General features: G+C 41.0%; 1 long non-coding RNA gene across 1 annotated transcript; it reads left to right on the top strand.

The window, feature by feature from the left end:
* Window positions 1-232: 232 nt before the first annotated feature.
* On the top strand, window positions 233-690 carry LOC103153750 (uncharacterized). Its single transcript, XR_477841.2, has 2 exons — window positions 233-375; window positions 452-690. It is a non-coding gene; the product is annotated as an uncharacterized LOC103153750 (long non-coding RNA).
* Window positions 691-5,244: the final 4,554 nt, after the last annotated feature.

The raw sequence follows: 5,244 nt of genomic DNA on the forward strand, positions 1-5,244 counted from the left end.
TTGACTGGTCCATGTTTGTAGTCTCTCCTGGCTGTGTTACTTTGACTGGTCCATGTCTGTAGTCTCTCCTGGCTATGGATCATGCTGTTACTTTGACTAGTCCATGTCTGTAGTCTCTCCTGCCTGAGGATCAAAGTAACGGACCAGTTACTTTGACTGGTCCATGTCTGTAGTCTCTCCTGGCTGTGTTACTTTGACTAGTCCATGTCTGTAGTCTCTCCTGGCTGTGGATCATGCTGTTACTTTGACTGGTCCGCCTGTGTGTTCCCACAGCGCCGTTTCCTCCCTTTGTCATCATTCTGCTGGTTCTGCTCAGTGTGTGTCTGACTATTGCTACCGTCCTGGTGTATAAGAACAGACGCTACTTCAAGCAAGGTGAGTGAGTGGAACTGCGTTTCCCATAATGCCGCTGGCCCGGCCGGCCCGGCTCACCCTGTCTGTCCTCCTGCAGCCCGGGCGGCCCAGGAGCAAGAAGAGCAGAAGGAGGAGGAGGAGGAAGAGGAAAATGATTATGGTGATGACATAAAGTTGAACTCAGAGGATTAACATCATCAACGTCTCTGGACTCGCTAAACAAACATCATTTCAGAGGAACTTTATGTTTTTAAACTAAAATAAAACTAATTCCACTGGTTTTATTTAAATCTCATGTTTGGTGGAAAATTAAACTTATTGAGTAAGTTTAAAACATCCAGTCTAAACATTAATATGCACTGATTTTACTGAATTTGTGTAAATAATCTGTAGTTAAGCTCCATCTAACAAACTGATTCATTTCACTGACTTAGATTTTTGTTTTAATTCAGAAAAAGGAAATACCAGATCAGCAATTAATCAATTGATCACATGATGAATTAAAATGATCTGGATAATAATTTTTAAGTGCAGTTTTGCTCAGACTTTATCATTTTAATCAGCCTTTCTGTGACTTTGCTTAATTATGAGAATATTATCAGAATAAAAAAATAATTTTATCAACAGATGCATTAAAATTATGAGAAAAAAGTTAAAATCATTAATTTAATAATTTTTCATGATGGAAGTTTCATAAAATTACTATTTTATTCGCCTGATACGACAGAAGAGCTTCAATAATCTGAGCAGAAACAAACCTGAGTCCAGAGGGCAAAGGTCAGATTGTTTTAACTTATAATTATTGACAGATTAGATTTGATGATGAAGCTGAATTATAATTTTAAATTTATGAGTAAATTAAAGACTATTTCCTCATCTTATGAAATTCAAATGTTTTCCAACAAAATGAACAAGTGATGATGAACTGCTGAACCAGTTCAGCTCCAGTTATCTGACCTGGAACCAGTTCAGAGCAGACGAAGCAACCTGAGCTGCAGGTTGCTGCAACTTCCTGGATGAAGCAACATCAGAAACCCATTGAATCTTTGAACCAGATGGAGGAAGCGAGCAGGTAGAGGAGATGATTAAGAGCTGAGGCTCCGCCCCTTTAACCTGATAAGCTGAGGCTCCGCCCCTTTAACCTGATAAGCTGAGGCTCCGTCCCCTTTAACCTGATAAGCTGAGGCTCCGCCCCCTTTAACCTGATAAGCTGAGGCTCCGCCCCCTTTAACCTGATAAACTGAGGCTCCGCCCCCTNCTGAGGCTCCGCCCCCTTTAACCTGATAAACTGAGGCTCCGCCCCCTTTAACTTGATAAGCTGAGGCTCCGCCCTCTTTAAGACCCGTTCAGCTCTGATAATGACGTCCTCTACTTTTATCAGCTTGATGCAGGAATTTACGCACAACTCTGAAAATGAATGTTCATAACTCTCTTAGAGAACTTTACTTTCATAAAATTACAAAAAAACATTGAATTGTTTAATTTAAATGTGTTTACATGTTCAGCATTAGATTTCTATGAAAAACACACACAGATTGGTTGTAATCATATTAGAGATGCAAATCAAATTAATTTAATTTATGCCAAATCTGAAAACACTTTAAACTACAGAGCCTGTATTAAGTTTTCACCCAAGGATGTTTTAAGCTTTTTATTGCTTTTACAAATCAATTATGATGAAGTCAATGTGGCTTTTGTGACAAAAATAAATAAAATATTTTTCCAGAAAAATCTGTTGTTGAGAAATATAAAGTTTATTTAAAGAGTGATGAGGATCAGCATCCTCTTCATCACTGGAGCAAATAAAACCTGATATGAAGGTTTGATGATAAAGACTCAAATAGTTTTAATCCAAATGTTTTTAACTGATGGACTGAAATCTGTTTACAGCAGATTAAAGGTCAAAGGTTGGAGTTGCAGTGGTGAAACAGAAGCTACAGGTGTGTGTATGAGCAGCAGGTGGCGCTACAGCACAGGATTACATTCAGAAGAACAGATGAACCAGAGACTTACTTCCCTTCAATTTTTTAATAAACTTTATTGAAACAAAGTTAGCACAAACAAGTAAGGCAAATACAATAGTGCAACTCTAGAGGCAGATTTCAGATTTAATTGGAATGCTAGATATTTCCTTTAGGGGAGTGTCATGAATAGCTATAAGCTCATGTAACCTGGTTGTAATTCTCTTTTGTTATAATTACACAAAATGTCTTTTTTTGATTATTTGTCTTGTTCCTTATCTTACTGAAACACCTCTGTCATTCTTTTAACCGTATTACTTTAAGATTGAAGCCCCTCCCTTTTATTTCTTCTTCTGTGGTATTGTCTTTAAATTGTTTGTGCCCCCTAGCCCCTCCCCTTTTGTCATGTTGTCCTGCAGGAGAGGTGTGTGCGTTTTATTTTTCCATCTAAATACATTCAGTTTATTCATAGATCTATTAAGTTAATTTTTGTTATGTACTTTTGTGTAGGACTTGGAGCGGGCAGCCTTTAACACGGTTGTTTTGTCTGTATTCTCGTCAGAAATAAACCGAGAATCATCTTTTAAAAGACAAACTGCGTCATGGCCTGTTCACTCAATAACCAGCACAATGCAGAAAAGGATCCGGTTACACTCACATTTTAAAAAATGTAGCATTAGTCCTGAAGCCTCTGAAAAAAGTTTAATTTTACCATTTACAATTGGAACCTGCTTGTGGTTTTTTTAGGAAAACGGTGCGACTGCGCTGTACAGCTTGATGTCAAAAACTATCGGCAGCGAAGAGATTGCGGGTAGGGGACTTTCTCTGTAGAGTTTAGTTTTTTCTGGTTTATAAAAATAAAGGACATGCTGTTCTGCTAACTGGCTAATGATTAATTCTGCACCAAAAACGTCTAATTTCTCAATGTCTGCAGAGTTTTTAAGATAGATTGCTAACATTTCATTAAAGAGATATTTTCTTACTTCCTGTTTTTGTGTCACATCCTGTGTGTTCCCGCTGCCCTCCTCAGTTCGTGCCGAATTGCGCTGAGGAGAGGTGAGCGTTTCTTTCTGGTTGCGTATTAAAATATTGAAAATGTTCTAAAAAGTATGTTGTAAACTCATAAGTTTTTATACATATTATTGTTTAATTGTTTTATGTTTAGAGCAGCACGTTACTAGGCATTTAATTCCCACGTTTGTAACGTCTATCAAGTTTTCCTTGCCAAGGTGATTATTTTGTTTTTTTTGGTTGGTTAAGTTGTGTGTGAGGAAGCTGAAGCCCAGGAGCTGCTGGAATAAAAATGTTCTTGTTTTGAACAGGTATGTGTGTTGTTTCAAATTTTATTTGGATGTTAAATTAATGTATTTAGTATATTTCTATGTTATGGTGGAACATTGTAATTACAGGGCAGATTATTTCTGTTTAGGTTTTATTTTAATTGTTTTGTATGACTGTAGATTTATTTTCTTAGTGAACCTCAGAGAATTTTGGTTTTGTTTAATGCATTTCTGTGTGAGTTCGCGCCGAGTTGCGCTGCGGAGAGGTGTGTGTGAGGAAGCTGAAGCCCAGGAGCTGCTGGAATAAAAATGTTCTTGTTTTGAACAGGAATAAAATTATCCTGATTCCTGATTCCGGTGTGATTCTGACTTCATGTTCTCAACCGCTACACCAGCCTGCAGGATCTCTTTGGTTACACTAGGGAGCAGCTGTTAGCGCTGAGGGGCACAGTGGTGCTCCTGGGGGAGCGACCCCGGATCCCCGGCGAGTTGCGGAGGAAGCGACGGGGGTACAGCGCCGTTGTTACGTCAATCCGCGTTTCCCCATCAGATGCGGTTCCCCCTGCGTCTTTTTGCCGCTCCGCACCGCCCAGGCGGCAAAATACGCACGTGCTCGTCATGAGCACAAAGAAAGCACGCGCTTGTTCGGCGCGCTTGTCTGGGGAACTACGGACACCGTGAAAGCTCAAACAACATGTTTCGGCAAAGTTGTCACACTTTCTTCACGTTTTTGCAGGACACTAATAGTAATAATTCGAATGAATCAGAGCCTGGATTCAAACCCAGGCTGGGGCAAAAAAGTTACAACAGTGAAATTGAGCTATGCAGTGTGGGTCCCTAGGCAAGACCCTTGCAGCTATATAGCCTACCTCATACCATGAGAGACACTGATAAGCACGACATGCCGGCTCAGACGTCGCCCGGTCAAACAAGGTCTGCGTCAGGTGCTGGGGAACCAGAGCACCTTGATGAAAAATGGGCTACTGGAACAAGACGGAAATGGGCGAGAGACGAAAACATGGATCTGTTGGAATGCTACTACTCAAGTAACCCTAGCCAGAGGGGCTACATGCAAAGAATGCGGGAGTTCGACATCCCCAGTCTACAATGACTGCTAAACAACTAGTAGCTCAGTGTTCCAACATCCGCAAACGGCAACTGCTATAACTACTTGAGATTGACAAATGCTACGGCAAGCGGGAGGAGCCTGGATGTCAGGACAGGGGGGAGTTAACTACAACTACCCGCCCAGAGACTGGGTATGTACCAAGGAGATGTTCTGTTTTCACTGCTGTTCTGCATAGGCCTGAACCCCCTCAGCCAAATCATCAACAAGACTGGCTACAGATACCGACTTAAGAATGGGGCCACAATTAGTCACCTCCTCTACATGGATGACATCAAGCTGTACGCCAAGAGCGAGCGAGACATCGACTCACTGATCCACACCACCAGGATCTACAGCACTGACATTGGGATGTCATTCGGACTAGAGAAGTGTGGTCTAGTGTAGGTTGTGCAAGGAGGCCCCTGAGACAGTCCAGCACATAACAGCAGGGTCCAAGTGTGCATCAATCTTGTAAGTCTTGTATGTCATCCAGCCTGTTGTGATCTGAGTTATTCTGTTTATTTTTGGTTCTGTTCCCTGT

Source organism: Poecilia formosa, unplaced genomic scaffold (genome assembly GCF_000485575.1).
Source record: "Poecilia formosa unplaced genomic scaffold, Poecilia_formosa-5.1.2 Scaffold361, whole genome shotgun sequence".
In the NCBI taxonomy this organism is placed as follows: Eukaryota; Metazoa; Chordata; class Actinopteri; order Cyprinodontiformes; family Poeciliidae; genus Poecilia; species Poecilia formosa.